Source organism: Sarcophilus harrisii, chromosome 2 (assembly GCF_902635505.1).
Source record: "Sarcophilus harrisii chromosome 2, mSarHar1.11, whole genome shotgun sequence".
In the NCBI taxonomy this organism is placed as follows: domain Eukaryota; kingdom Metazoa; phylum Chordata; class Mammalia; order Dasyuromorphia; family Dasyuridae; genus Sarcophilus; species Sarcophilus harrisii.
In genome coordinates this window covers 212,529,943-212,546,937 of record NC_045427.1, presented here as the reverse complement: position 1 = coordinate 212,546,937, position 16,995 = coordinate 212,529,943, and the positions used below count along the sequence as shown (strand labels likewise).

Here is a 16,995-nt window from a genome sequence, read left to right as displayed (position 1 = left end):
AGACTTGTGGGATTGTTGAACAAATATTTACTTCAGATCTGTACTGTCTGATCAGTGACTGTAACTTTTGGCTAGCCAGGACTGCATAGCTCATTCACCTGAGAGTGTTCATTTCCCCCTCTGAGTAAGGTTTAGTTATAGTAAACAGTAGAAGTCGGTATCTAATTCAACGACTTGATCTTAAACTCATGAAGTTGCTACTAAGGCTGGAACTATCCATCTCTAAGGATTGTTACTTGGTCATTTGTATTGAGAGAATGAAGTAATGAATAGAAGAGGTAGTTGGGGACTTGAGGTCAGTTAATCACTCAGCCAGTCTATAAGCTATTATAGTCTATAATAATAATAATAATAATAATAAGTCTATTGAGTATTATTATGTGCCAGGCACTGTGATAAGTCTTGGGAATACAAAGAAAGACATACAATATATTCTGACCCTCTGATTACAGAGCTGGAAGGGCTATCCTTCCAAAGGCTCCGTTCATAGATGGCCATTGCTTCATTTTTGGTTTTTTTTGCTAGATCCATTCCTTCTACTTGACTCCATCATGTCCCCAAGAAACTCATTATCCTTTCATATTACTTCGGAACTCACATTTCATCAGTAATCTTAGAACATGCTTTTTCTCTGATTAAAATGCTTGTGTGTAGCGGAAAGAACTCTTTTCAAACCAGACATTTTAAGAGGACTCCCAGGTCAGCCATCTGTTCATATATATTGCTTATGTCTATCACTCATGTGTTACACATTATATATTGTTCATGTGTTGCCTACAACCTTAAGAAATCCTCCCCTCTCTTTCTTGTATTATTTCCTCAAAAAGCCTCTTATCTCCCAAATGAGGGGATTCTTAACTTCAGACACCAAGTTCTTTAGAATAAAGAGCAGGGGACTCCAACAAATAATGTCTTCAGGATTGGTCTATTCTTTCCTTTTCTGCAGGAACTTTTTTGGTGTAGTATCCCCAGTCCCTATATGGTACCTGGAATATGGTAAGTGCTTAGTAAATGTTTTTTGATTGATTGGGTGTTTTTGTCAGCAAATTTATTCAAGCTTGGGAGGGGGCAGTGACCCATTCCATATATTTTTTAATTTTAAACTCTGGAGGCTGGACTATAAACTAGAAAATGGAAATGTGTCCAATAAGTAACTGCCAAATGGCTTTGAGATCTGTAATTGTCTAGTTCTTAAGACATAAATCTTTCCCATTTTCCCATGTAAATCAGTGGGCAGGAAAAAAAAAACACTGAAATAAAACTAAGCCCGGAATTCAACACCACCTGTTCAGCCACATTTCTGACCCTTTTCATATACAGATGCACTAGACAAAATCTGCAAGGTCTTTAAAGCATATCTTTAGATATAGATGCCTAGAGGTATATGACATCTTTGGAAGTCTTCCTATCCATACTTCTGATATGGCTGTATTTAACCACTATAGACCTCTAGGACTGTCTGTGGATTCTCTATATTATGGGAAAGCTCTGTGTCTTATTCAATCTACTATCAAACCTCTGTTGCCAAATCAAAATGGGAAGGCAGTAGTACCAAAGGGATAATTAATATGTGAGGGATTGTTTGATGATTATAACCTTTCTCACTTTGGGCAAAACACTTAAATCTATCTTGGTTTCGATTTCTTCATCTATAAAATGAGGGGACTGAACTAGATCAGGGTTTCCTAAATTTTTTCCACCACTTTTTTCCTGAGAAATTTTTACATGATCCAAGTATATAGGTATGTAAGATAAATAAACAAATTAAACATTTGTTTGATAATAAATCATAATTTCATGATCCCTACATTCAGTCACAAGACCCCATGTGGGGTTGTGACCTACAGTTTAAGGAGCTTTAAATCTATGATCCTATAACCTGCGTCAAGCAATTGATTCCACTTTTGGATGACTCTGTTAGGAAGGTTTTTTTATTATATGGAGCTGAAATCTGCTTTTTGTCAGCTTCCACCCACTGTTCCTACTTCTTCTTTTTGAGGCCTTGGTGTAAGTAGTTCTTATAAAAACATAAACTCCTTTGAAGGAAAGGATTGTTGAGGGAGGCAGAGAAAAATCGCACAACTGTTCTGACTGGGTTCACCACAAATTGATTACATAACTTTAACTAGGCCCTCACTGATGCTAAAAAATCCTTATTAAAAAACCCCTTATCATTCACTCTCCCATTCATTCTCTACAGAGGCTCTTCTGAATCTTTTTATTCCTATTCAAACCTCTTATTGCTCCTCCTTTCCCCACCCTTTCTCCCAGCTGAGAACTTCATCTCATATCTTCCAGGAAAAAAAAAAAATTGAGTCCGTGTCATATATCTCAGAGCAGCATCTGCTTGCTACATGTCAGTCCTTACTTGTAGCAACCTCATCCATTTGTCAAACTCCCTTGACTACTAACCTTTAAAGCAACCTCTCAATTTCACAGCATGAAAATTTAGGGATGTCAAATGTTGACATATTTAGTACAAGCTTACTTTAGGTTCTCTGCAGTGCCAAACTGCTTCTGTAGTCTTTTCAAATACTGTGATTTTTAAGGTTTTCCAATATCAGACCACACAGATCCAAAGTTGGTCCCCTTAGATTTTTATGTAGTCTCCTTTTCATCATTTTAGGCATCTGCTACTTCTTCAATACATCTGTGTTATATCTTATCCAGGATCCCAGTTGGTTCCTTGAAGGCTAAATGTGGTGACTCTCCTGGAAAGGAATGTAATTTGGCATGATAAAAGCCTTGTTCTGGCTTGTATACAGATTACCCTGCACTGTTAGATGTCAACTTTTCCCCCTTCATAAATGCATTAGACAGCATCTTCAGACAGCTTTCCCCTTTACAGTGTCATCTTGAGTTTTATTTCTATCACCTCTTCTTCAGTTGGGGTTTTGTATAACTAGTTACTAGATGTTATTACTGCCTGCATTTCTTTAGAGATGTCAGAATGTGCATTTGATGCAAGTTATTTGCAGTAAATTACAAACAGGGCTCTATCTGCCTCCTCATAATATTTATTAAATTTTCACTGTTCTGCACAATCACTGTCCCATTCAGTATTTCCTTTATAATTTTGATGGTAATGTCTTCAGGGCCTCCTGACCTCAGAATTATCTAGTAGGACTTTAACTCAAAAGCCTCATAGCAATACTAAATTTTTTAATACATACACTTCACATTTTAGCTTAAATTAGCAATGCAACAAATAAAATTTAATCATGCAATAATAGAATTTTGTAGTTGGAGCTTGGAAGGACTAGATTTTCTTAATACATATTCAAAGAGCAATAAAAACAATGCATAATAAAATAACATAATAATTATTATGTCAGTAATAATGATAATAAGAGCTATCCATTGTGCCATTTAGCTGCCCTGCCATAACTATAGAATGAGATAAGGAAATCTATATAAATTCAACCACATTGAACTATTAGAAATTTAGTTTACAAGTTTTCTCGACAGAAAGAAAAAAAAAAACAGAGTGGGGTAAAAACTTCATCTCAAGTCACAAAATTTTCTTCAAAATACAATTCTAGGGAAAGTTATAGAATTCCAAGATTTATAATACTAATTTCTCTTAGAATTGTTTGAGAATCTCTCTCTCTTTCTCTCTCTTTCTCTGCTTCTCTGTGTGTGTCTGTGGTGTGTGTGTGTGTGTGCATGTGTGTGTGTGTGTGTGTGTGTGTGTGTGTATGTGTGTCTCCCCTCTGTTTCTTTCTCTCTGTCTCTGTTTCTTTCTATATATATGCTTATACTATATAAATGTATATGTGCAGGTATACATGCATAGATGATATATATGACTGCTAGGTGACGTAGTGAGTAGAGTGAGAGCCCTGGAATTAGAAGGACCTGAGTTCAAATGTGACTTCAAACATTTACTGACTCTGTGATCCTGGCCAAGTCACTTAACCCATTTGCCTTAATTTCCTTATCTGTAAAATGAACTGGAGAAGGAAATGGCAAACCACTCCAGAATTTTTACCAGGAAAATCCCCAAAGGGATCACAAAAACTTGGACACAACTGAAAACAATTTAACAGTAACATATATGTATTTATGTGAATATATATTTATACTTTATATATCCATGCAAGAAAAAATTTAGTCTCCGAACTCCAACATTTTACTATCTGGTAGAGTACCATGCTCTCCCTGTTGGGAAGAGCTGTGCCCACTAGGGTAGAAGTGCTGAGTAAATGCTGTACTTTCTATAGTTACTTGAGTTCTGCCACAGTGATTCCCCTTCCTTTTTCAGTACCTGTTTCACATTTGCTACGCATAATGGTATTTGAAATGCCACATAAGAAAGTGGCACAAGAATGTGTTTAGATCATTCCCTTTAGGTGCTTTCAAACTAAAGTCTCCCTGGAATGTTTATCCAGATTTACTTTGGTCAAAAAAAAATCTTGATGAATTCATTTAGTTGGTAGAAATGTTGATACTTTAAAACATGGTTCAGTTCACTTCTTCCTATATTCCTTTGTTTTACATAGTGTGAATTATAGAAGTGATAAAGGTTGGTGGAAAAGTGTTAGATTTTGGATTCAAAAATACCTGGCTTGCTCCCTATGGCAACAATAATTCATTAGATATCATTACTTTACATTCCTGGGCCTCAGTTTCCTTATGAAGGAATTGGACTAGATGATTTTTTCCCTTTTATCATCTTTTATATCTTTATATTTACTTCTAATTTTCTTTTCTTAAAGTTTTTTTGATAGAAGTAATCAATTCATTGCATTGTCTCCAAAACCAAACTTTAACATCCTATGCAGATGCAGCATCTGCATCAAGACATAATTCTGCAGAAGCATGATAGTCATTATCCTTTAGTCATTTAAATATTTTTGCCAGAGAGATTTATTTTTAAAAGGTTTTGTTCGTATTTATAATTCTAACAACATCATATACTTAAGAAATGCTTTTCCATGCTCTGCTTAAAAAATCTCTAGGAAGGAGGAATCTATTACTTTCCCAGGTTTCACTTTAGCATATCTCTAATTGTTAGAAAGATTTTTCCAGACTGACCATCAGTTCTCTGTGTACCCTCGAGTGAATGATCTAACCTTTGTGGAAATAAATTTCTTCATCTTTAGAATAGGAAGAGAGGAAGTAGAATCAAAAGGTAATAGTTGTCACTGAAGTCTTGGCCAGAGAAATCAATTCTGTCTCTCAGAAATCAAGCTGAAGCATACTGTTAATTGACTACTTCTAAGTGTTAGAATCCTAGCAACTATGAAGTCTTGGTATGGTATCTTCAATTTTCTCCTGTGAGCTGCTATGTAAAGTTTTTCTACCTATCAAATTCTTCTTCATAGTGCTTCCTTTGGACTTTTAGCAAGTCTTGAGATTGCTGTATCTCTTAATATACCCCGAATTATGTTCATCTGTTTTCCACATACCTGGTGTAAATGAGTTGAATCCCCATAGAATTCTGAATGTAATATCCTTCCCACTCTAGCCCCTAAGTTTCAGGTTCTAAGCTACAACATCAACAACAACAACATTGTGATGTTGACATGTTATTGGCATGTGATTGGGGTGATACTATAGTGTTGATATGTTATTGGTATGTTGATGTGTTTTGGTGGAGTGACATTGTGATGTGGGCATGTCATTTTTCTATCACCAGTTGTTCTGATTTTTGTCCTGCCATTAGACGTCAAGTACTCTGGAAGGGAGAATGAGTCTGATGATTTTGCAATTCTGCCTCATTTAAATCCAACTCACAAGGGAGTCAAAATATCACCTTATGATGTCACTGGTCCTTTTCAAAAATGAAGTACTAGCAAACTGGCACCAGGTGATTAACTGGTGGTTGAATTACACAGAGAATTATCCCAATTTACCACCTTTGATTGTCTTTTATGACTATTTATGTTTTGGGGATCAATTCTTTAGTTTTAGGTTTTTTGTTTTTGGAGTTTCTTTAATTGGAAATGAAGAGTTTCTACTCTTCCTGCCTTCCTCATTCTTCATGGAAAAGGCTAAGTCCATAAGGATGCTTTATGCCTGATTGTATTAGGATGTGAGCTCTTTGAAAGTAGGGAAAACTGTTTTTACCGTAGATTTCTCATTTTTTTTTTAGCATAGAGCTTGATACCTGGTAAGGGCTTAATATACTGCTTCTCAATTAACCCTGTGCACTTTTGGTATAATGCTATGAATTTAGAGTAGATGGAATAAGAAATGACACATTTCTACCAGATTGACATCTTGTCCCTAAAGTATTTTTTCAGGTCATTACCCTGCTCATGAATTTTCAATAAGTCCTCAGTGCTAAAGAGTAAAATCTAAACCTATTAGTCTAGAACTTAGGGTTCTAGAAAAAGCACAGAGCAGACATCCAAAGACAAATTTGAATCTGGACTCTGCTACTTATAAGATAAATACACACTTGGCAATTCATGTAACTTTTTTATGTCTCCGTCTCCTCATTTGTAAAAGTGGGCAAATGTCACTCATATTATCTACTAAATAGGACTGTTATAATAAAAATATTTTTAAACTTCCAAGGACTATATATAAATCTAAGTTTTGGTTACTTATTACTACCCTGCCTCAACTTACATGTTTGACCTTGTTTTCTACTAATACCAAATCCAAACTCTCTGCCCACTATAGATTACTCTCCTCACTATTTCTGGCATATGTTATGCTAATTTAAGCTTTGAAGCCTTTGTTTATGTTCTTTTTCCTTCTCTCCTTGTGCTCCCCAGAGTGTCCTCTCCCGGTCCCCTTAATCATACTTCCTATCTCCAAATTCACCGCCTTTTTCCATGGTACCTCACAGAATACCTGTTTTCCTCTTATGCCAATTAGCCTCTCCCAACTTAGCCTTGATGATGTTATCTAGCTCAATTATATTCTGCCTTGCTCAGAAGAATTTTGTTCTGTTCTTAGAGCCACAGAGAAAGGTAAAATGCATGCTGATGCTAATGATCTAGTCTAGAGGAGATAAAGGCTGTGGAAGATGTGTTAATGGTGAGAAGAGATCACATTGAAAAAATATTTTGAAGATAAAAAGGCAAGATCTGACAGATGATTTGGATATGTATTCTCCTTAGCCATATAACATTTCCCCAAATTTGTTTTTAATATTATAGAGCTTCTTTTATAGACCACAGAGGTCAGAGTTTCCTTGTTAATAGTCTTTCCCTTCTGAATCTCCAGTTACCACTTTGGGCACCTTGTATCATTCTGGTGAGAATTTTCTGAACCCTTTTGCTATAAAAGCATTTGACCAAAGTCTCTCAGCTATTCTCATGTCTAAGATTAAATGATATGGATATATCCATAAAATATATGGATATAATGATATGAATGTGGAATTGGTTGAAATGCTGGACTTAAAGGATAATTGTTAATGGTATAGTATAATTTTGGAAAGAGTTCTACCACAGAATGTCCCAGGGATCTTTGTCTGGCTGTATACTATTTAACATTTTTATCAATGAGTTAATAATAACAACAACTAGAATTTATATAGCACCTTAAGGTTTACAAAACACTTTACAAATATTTCATTTTATCTTTACAACAATGCTAAGAGGTATGTTCCATTATTATCCTTATTTTATAGATGAGGAAACTGAGGCAGACAGACTTGTCCAGTGTCACATAGTTAGTAAGTGTACAAGATGAGATTTGAACTCAGGTATTTCTGACTCCAGTTCCAACACTGCATTGATTGTGTCTTTAAAGGAATAGTGAGCATGCTTATCAAATTTGGAGATAGCATAGTTCTAGGAGGTATAGTAACTGAACTATAACAAAATCATGATCCTAAATGATTTTGATAGGCTAGAACCCTGAGTTGAATCTAATTAGACAAAATATAATAGGGATGCAATGGCTGTCTTCCAGTCTTCTTCTGGAAGACTGAAAGAATAAAGCCAAACATGGGTGTTGACCTACCTTGTGATTGGGAGCAGTCTTTCCATGAACTGTGCAGTCAAAAAATGTCAATTAAAATTATTAGCAATCCAAGTGACTTTTTCCTATATTTGCATCCAAGGGCGAAATATTGCTTTCTCACACCATTTAGCAATCAGGGATGGCTTGAGCATGAACTTCTTCATCTTTCCCAATTATAAGCCATGTGATCTGGAGAATGGGCTGGGATTTTGGCCTTTTCCTATAACATTTTCTTATCTAAGTACAAACAACGAGTGGAGTTTCTAACCCCAGAGCTCTAGCTAGCCATGAAGATCAGTGAGACTAGGAATCCAGGTCAGGTTTTGTGACCAATCAGCCCAACAACAAAACCATGGGAAACAGGGATATGGAGAAATTGCCCATAAGTCCTTGAATTTGAACTTGATGGGAGTAATACATTGTAGGAAATAAGGTAAACTATGAGTCTAATTTTCATTTCTCTCACACACACATACAATACCATTTAAGGGGGTAATTCTACCCTTCAGGTATGGAAGTAATTTTTTGTATATTCTTTAAATATCTTTAAAGTATTCCTTTTTAACAGCTAATAAATGTTAGATTGTTAAATAGACCTGGGGTGCTAATCAAGAACTCTAAAGTTGGGAAAAGACAAATTTTTGGACTGGATCAATGACAAGGAAATCAGACTTCTTCATCTCTTCAAAATACTGGAGGATCTTGTAGAGGCTAAACTATAACAGGTCTGGCCTGAGAAAGTGAAGTCAGTCATGCCTATTAGGGAGATAAATGTAAATCATTACATTTTGGGTTAAAAAAAAACAATTTTACAAATATAATAGGAAGGAGGTATGACAGTAGTTCATCTGAAAAAAGATTGGAGCTTTTCATGTACTTCAAACCCAATATGAGTCAATGGTGTCATACAATAGCCAATATAGTCTTGGGTACATTAAAACATGGTGTCCACTTTTAGGGAGATGATAACCTTGCTTTCCTCTGCTCTGGTCAGATCATATTTGGAGCATGATATTCAGTTCTTTAAAACACGTTTTGGGAAGATTATTGATAAGCTGGAAAGTTTCCAAAGGAGAGAAATGAGGATGATGAAGTTTCTTGAATTGAACTAAAGATATTTAGTGCGGAAAAGAGAGAATTTAGGGGAGACATAATAGTTGTTCTCAAATATATGAAGGGGTGTCATGTGGAAAAGTAAGTGGATTTTTTTTTTTTTTTTTTGGTTTGGCTTCAGAGGCCAGAACTAGAAATAAGTGAAAACTACAAAGAGACAACTTTAAGTTTTATGTCAAGAACAAACAAACAACAACTTCATAATAACTGGAGCAATCTGAAAATAGAATAGACTGCCTCAAACAAAGGTGAGTTTGTTCAAGTATTGATTGAACTGTGATGAAGTTTCCAGCCCCAGCACAGAAAGCAAATTGCCAAATCTAGTCACATTAGTGCAGTAAATAAGTCACTAAACAACTAAGGTCCCAGCACTCAAAACCAATGACCCCCACTTGTGTCCCCTAACATCAGAAACTTGGGACAGCACCCCATGAAAAAGAGCTCAACTTTAAAAGACTCAAAATAGGCAAAAAAAAGAGAAACAAACAAACAAACAATAAAAGAACCTTGACCACAGAAAGCTGCTATAGTGACAGGGAAGATTAAAAAACCAACTAGTAGAAGACGAAATGGCTACTTGTGAAACCTTAAAGGGGAATATGAGTTGGTCTCAAGCCCCAAAAGCCTTCCTGAAAGAGCTCAAAAAGGATTTTAAAAGTCAAATAAGAAAGGTAGAAGAAAAATTGGGAAAAGAAATGAGAGGTATGCAAGATAGAGTTAACAGCTTGGAAAAGGAAAGAAAAAAACTGACTGAGGAAAACAATTCATTAAAAAAAATACAATTAGTTAAATGTAAAAAATACCCACTGATGAAAATAACTCCTTAAAAGTAGAATTAGCCAAATGGAAAAGGAGGGGAAAAGTTAATTGAAGAAAATCATACCTTAAAAACTAGAATTGGGCAAACAAAAGCTAATGATTCCATAAAACATGAAGAATCAGTCAAACAAAATAAACAAGATAAATAAAATAAAACAAATAAAGATAAAATAAATAAAATGAAAAAATTGAGGAAAATGTAAAATAGCTCATTGGTAAAGCTATTGACCTAGAAAATGGATCCAAGAGAGATTATTTAAAAATCACTAGACTATCTAAAAGCCATGGCCAAAAAAGAAGTTAGATATTCTAGAACTAGAAAGCAAAATAGTCATTGAAAGAATCCATTGATAATTTCTGAGAGAGATCCCAAAATGAAAATTCCAAAGAATACTGTTGTCAAATTTTAAAATTATCATGTCAAGGAGAACATACTGCATCCATCAGAAAGAAATAATTCAAATGTTGAGCAGTTGCATATCTAGGATTTAGCAGCTTCTACATTACAGGATCAGAGAGCATGGGATATGAAATTCAAGAAGACAAAGAATCTTAGACTACAACCAAAACTCAACTACCCAGCAAATTGAACATATTTTTTAAGGGGAAAAGGTGAATATTCAATGAAATAAGGAACTTTCAATCATTTCTGATGAACAGACCTGAACTAAATAGAAAAGTTGACCTTCAACTATAAGATTCAAGAGAAGCATAAAAAGGTAAATAGGAAAGAAAAAATGTTATTTCAAGGTTAGAGTGTTTACATCTTTGTATGAGAAGATAGAACTTGTAACTCTTGAGAACTGTATCTTTATTAGGGCAGTTAAAAGGTTATACATCGATAGAGGTTGTGGCTACAAATTGACTTTGATATGATGATAAAAAAGAAATTAAGGAATAGAAAAGGGGTATATTTGAAGAAGAGGAAAAGGGAGATAAAATGGTCTAAGTTATATCACATGAAGAGACAAAACACAGACCTTTTACAGTAGAGAAAAAGAAAGGAGGGAAAGAGCTTAATTTGAAGGTTAATCTCATCAGATTTGAATCAAAAAGGGAACAATATACATATTCAGTTAATTAAAGAAATTTATCTTACCTTATATAGGGAAGTAGGAAAAGAAAGGGAAATAAAAGGGAGGGAATGGTTAGAAGAGAAGGCAGATTGAGGTAGGTTGAGGATGGTCAGAAGCAAAATACTGGTGAAGAAAAAAGATTAAAAGAGAGAAAAAAGTATAAACAGGGAAAAATAGGTTGGAGGGAAATACAAAGTTGGAGCAGAATCTATTATGCTTCAACTGAAGTTAAAAAACAAACACAAAAACAGGGGTAGCAATCCTGATCTTAAACAAAGCAAAAACAAAAACAGGTCTAATTAAAAGAGATAAGGAAGGAAAATTAGACTCATAGTTTACCTTACTTCCTACAATGTATTACTCCCATCAAGTTCAAATTCAAGGACTTATGGGCAATTTCTCCATATCCCTGTTTCCCATGGTTTTGTTGTTGGGCTTACCATCTTACTAAAAGTACCACAGAAAATGAAGTAATAGCAACATTAAAAATATATGCATTAAATGGTATAGCATCCAAATTTTTTTTTTGCTCTGAAAACTTTTTATTTAATTTTTTTAAAAAGAAAAATAATTTATATCATTAAACAAACCAGAAAACTTAACAAACTTTTCCCCAAACCCCAATGCTGAACACAGATATCAGCCAGGAAAGATGGTCCATGGCTCTATACAATTCCTCTCCTGACTTCTTTGGATGCTACAGACCCCATTCATTTAGTGAGGCTACCTTCAAGCCTCTGCCTGAGGAATGAATTCCAGTAATCTCTTTGGAAAAAATAATAAAAAAAAGCCATCTCTTTTCCTGTATTTTTCCTTTTTGTCTAGTCTTCTAAGCCTGGAAGCAACTCTGCTGTGAAGATCCATCAAGGACCTGGTACCTGACACCCCAGCAACATCACTACTTACTTGCACATGGGGAATCTCTTTTTATTACTAAAAGATAAACAGACACAATGAGAACCTTAAAATATAGAAATAACCTAACGAACATGGCCACCTCAAAAATCACACAAGCCCTTTGATTCTGGCTTCTTCAGGCTCTCTGTCATGCCCCCTGTGCTGATCCTATACAAGGTTTATTTTTGATTTTTTTAAAATATAATTTTTTAAAATGTTCCATAAAATACTATTGTTTCTAGTCAAACACATATATTGTAATATGAAGAGTACTGCTTTTTCCTTGCTCTACAAAATGTGAAAAGATCATCACAATGGTTAAATAGAAAAATGCCAGAATCTCTAAATTGGTACCAAAAGTACCAGATGTTAAGATGGGTTTAGGAAAATATTCCTTCAGATCAGATCTTCAGCTAAATTTCTCTTCCAGTCTCCCATCTCTCTGCTGCCTTCAATTCTATCTAACTTGTCTGGATCAGCAATAATAGAGTCAGGGCTCTCCATGTATGTAGTCTTTAGAAGCATGAAAGCCAAACCATTGTTTAAGGGGAAAAAAGACAACTTCCTCCCTCTACTCAGCTGCTCTCTGGGCATCATATGGGTCTCCAAACACCAAACAAATCAACTTTACCCCAGAAGAGAGGTGAAAATCCTCATAGACTAAAACTTTGAACTAGTAAAAGATGCATCAATCTTTTCCCACTCACAAAAGGGCACTGAGGATTGGTCCCTGGGATTGACCTACTCTACTAGTATAAGGAATAAAGATTCCATCTTATAAAAATGGTGCAATTCAAATCAAGGGGCAGGGAGGCCTAACTGCTGCTGCTAGGGAATGCTGAAGAATGAGCCAGTCTCTTGTCCCTCCATGTGGAAAAAGAGGCTTCAGGCCCAGCCAGGGCTGCCTTCAGCTCTCAGAGAGGGACAGCACTAGGGAAGCCTGAAATTAAGCTTCTTCATCTATGTTGTGACCCCAAAGGTGTCATAGAAGAATTTGTGTGGATAAAGGAGGTGCTGCAGGAAGTTGTCACTCCTGTAGCTGGGGTCATTGCGGTGATTCTGCATGCAATGTTTCACTAGCTCCTGCTGGTCCAGGTTTTGGGCTTCACGATATGGACAGACCAAGATGGATTTGTTTGGGATGTTGCTAGGAATGAGATGGGATGTCGGCACCATGGTCCCACGGGGACAGACTTGGGACAGCTGGCATCTGCTCCTGGACCGTCATGCAGGAAGAAATGTGTGATTTCATCTTTGCAAGAGTCATCTTCTTGCCTGAAAGGAGCAAGATGACAGCTGCTTTTCCATGTTGAAGGCTTTATACACTTTCTTTGGGTCAAAGGGCATTCGGAAGAGTGGGCAGAGTAGGCAGAGTGGGCAGGGTGGAGATGGTACCTGGTTATATGGTTGCAAACACTGCCCACAGATTATGTGTCCCTCGCTGCCAATGGGTGCAGGTCAGTGGTAGACCTCCAGGCAGATGGATTAGCTCTATTGGGCCTCCAGGTCACTCTCCCCACCAGTGCCAGGTCCGATGGGGCTGAGGGAGTTGGCTGGGGCACTGGTTGGCAGGTACTGCAGCTGCTGGGACTGCTGTGCACACGATCCCAGGCTGTGGAACATCACCTTCAAGAGGCCTGGGAGCTCCTGCCCGCGGCTCAGACAAGCTGTTCTCTCTTGCTCCCAGTCGGGGGCTTGCATTTGGAATCCTGCACGGTTCTAGTCTGGGTCCCCTGAAGCATCCAAATTCTTAGAGAAGTTAAATGAGTTAAGGAAAAAATAGCCAACAAAACTATAGTAATATAGTAGTTGGTAGCAAAGACTTCAACCTTCCCCTCTCAGAATTAGATAAATTTAACCATGAAATAAACAAGAAAGAAATTAAGGTGATGAATAGACTTTTAGAAAAATCACATATGATAGACCTCTGGAGAAAATTGAAAGCAAATAGAAAGGAATATACCATTTCTCAGCAGTACATGGCACCCAGAGAAAAACTTAACATGTATTAGGGTAAAAAACCTCCCAATCAATTGCAGAAAGATAAAAATATTGAGTGTATCCTTTTCAGATCACAATGCAATAAAAATTACATACAATAGAATCGAGGAAAGATCGACTAAAATCTAACTGGAAATCAAATAATCAAATCCTAAAGAATGAGTGGGTTAAACAACAAATTATAGAAACAATCAATGATTTCATCAAAGACAATGACAATAATGAGACAACATACCAAAACTTATAGGTTGTTCTTCATTTTCCAAAAATGCATCGCTATGTTAAAGTCAAGATAGTGGGTTCAATTGTAACTGGTCAAACCAGTACTAGCTCAGAGTGCTCTGCCACACACACGTTGGGCACAAATAGTCCTTATGAATATTTGGAGTACGTTGTTTAAATTTGCACATCTTATGTTTCTTACTGAGCTAATTCAATTCTGGTTTGGTCCTAGAGCACAGTCCCTTCTCTGATGAAGGCATGCCACGCTGGGTCTCCCATGTCATACAATCAGTTCTGAAGTTCTTAAGAGAGAACTTGAGAATGTTTTTGTATGACCTTTTCTGGTCACCTTGTGAGCACTTGCCCTGTGTGAGTTCTACAAAAAAAAATAGTCTTTTTAGCAAACAAAAAAATTTGGCATTCAAACAATGTGGCCAGCCCAATGGAAATGTGCTCTTTGCAGTAGAATTTATTTTAATAAAATTTTTTATTAAAGCCTTTTATTTTCAAAAGATATGCATGGATAATTTTTCAACATTAACCTTTGCAAAATCTTGTATTTCAATTTTCCCTTCCTTTCCCCATCCCTTTCCCTAGATGGCAAGTAATTCAATATATGTTAAACATGGTAGAAATATATGTTAAATCCAATATATGCATACATATTTATACAATTATCTTGCTTTTGCAGTAGAATTTAAATGCTTGGGAATTTAGTTTGAGAAAGAACCTCAGTGTCTGGTATCTCATCCTGCCAGGTGATCTTCAGACTCTTCCAAAGACAATTCAACTGGAAGCAATTCAATTTCCTGACATGGCAATGATATACTATCCAGATTTCATAGGTATTCAGCAATGAGGTCAGCACAATGTTTCTGTTAGTTTAATAGTCAGTCTAATATCTTTCCTCCCTCATCCTTTCCTTTGGAGTTTCCCAAACACTGAGTTAGGTCTGACAATGGGTGTGTCAACCTCATTATCAATGTTTACATGCCTGGAAAGTATATTGCCAAGGTAAGTGAACTTATGGTCAGTATTCAAAAATCTCTATTTGCTATAATTGATGATTCCTCATATGGATGGTGTAGTGTTAATTTTGGCCTAATAATTAACACTTATGAAAACACAAGTAACAAAGCTTATGTGTTGCAGCCAAAGCATTTCTTAAAGGAAATTTTATATCTCTAAATGCTTATATGATTGAAATAAAAAAAGAGGAGTTCAATGAATTGAGCATGCAACTAAAAAAAAGCTAGGAAAAGAACAAATTAAAAATCATAACTAAATACCAAATTAGAAATTCTGAAAATCAAAAGAGAGTTATAAAATTGAAAGTAACAGAACTATTGAACTCATAAATAAAACGAAGAGCTGGTTTCACAAAAAAACTAATAAAATGGATAAATCTTTGGTTAATTTGATTTTTAAAAAGAAAACGAAAACAAAATTTCCAATATCAAAAATGAAAAAGGTGAATTCACCACCAATCTAGAGAAAATTAAAATAATAATTAGGAGGGATTTTGCCTAAGGGTAAACTAATAAATTGGACAATCTAGAGTCCAATTTTTTTTAATTTTTCAGAATAGCCATTTATTAAAGTATAAAAAAATAATTGCCCAGATCAACAGAAGAGGAAATAAAATAATTAAATAACTCCATTTTAGAAAAAAGAAATTTAAATGCCATGAATGAACTTCTTAGGAAAAAATTCCCAGGGCTAGATGAATTTACAAGAGAATTCTACCAAACATTTAAAGATCAATTAATTACAACACTATGTAAACTATTTGAAAAAATAGGCAAAAAAGAACTCCTATCAATTTATTTTTTATGACACAAATAAGGTGCTGATACTTAACCCAAGAAGAGGCAAAACAGAGAAAGAAAATTATAGACTAATTTCTCTAACGAATATTGATGCAAAGATTTTAAATAAAATATTAGCAAAGAGATCACAGCCATTTATCACTAGGACAATATCCTATGACCAAATGGGATTTATACCAGAAATGTAGGACTGGTTTAAAATGAGGAAAATTATCAGCATAATGTTCCATATCAATAACAAAACCAATAGAAATTGTATGATTAGCTCAATAGTTGTAGAAAAAGCCTTTGACAAAATACAGCACCTATTCCTATTAAAAACATTAGGGAACATAGGAATAAATGAAATTTTCTTTAAAATGATAAGCAATATCTGTCTAAAACCACCAGCAAGCATTATATGTAAAGGGGATAGGCTGAAAACATTCCCAATATTAGTTAGGGTTCAGAAACAAGCTTTCCCATTGTTACTACTTTTATTCAATATAGTACTAGAAACTTTAGCAAGAAAAATAAAAGAAGAAATTGAAATTTTAGAATAGGCAGTGAGGAAATAAAATATCACTCTTTGGAGATGATATGATGATTTACTTAGAAAATCCTAGAGAATCAATTAAAAACTACTTGAAACAATGAATAACTTTAGCAAAATTGCGGGATTATAAAATAAATCACAGGCATTTCTATAGATTGCTACCAAAGCCCGGCACAAGAGACAGAAAGTGAAATTCCACTTAGAATAACTGTAGACAATATTAAATATTTGGAGTTTACCTTTCAAGACAAACTTAGGAAGTATATGAATACAATTACAGAACATTTTTCACACAAATAAAGTCAGATCTAAATAACTGGAAAAATATCAATTACTCATGACTAGACCAAGCCAACACAATAACAATGACAATTTAAGCTAAATTAATCTGCTAATTCAATGCCATACCAATCAAACTACCAAAATTATTTTTATAAAGCAAGAAAAAATAATAACAAAATTCACCTAGAAAAATAAAAAGTCAAGAATATTAAGGGAAATGGGAGTGAGGGAGAGATACAAGAATCTGGTTTCATTGTACCAGATCTAAAACTGTATTATAAAGTAGCAATCTCCA

General features: G+C 35.2%; 1 pseudogene; it reads right to left on the bottom strand.

Annotated features, from left to right (window-relative positions):
• Window positions 1-12,738: 12,738 nt before the first annotated feature.
• LOC100930049 lies at window positions 12,739-13,532 on the bottom strand (annotated as a pseudogene).
• Between the last annotated feature and the right edge of the window lie 3,463 nt (window positions 13,533-16,995).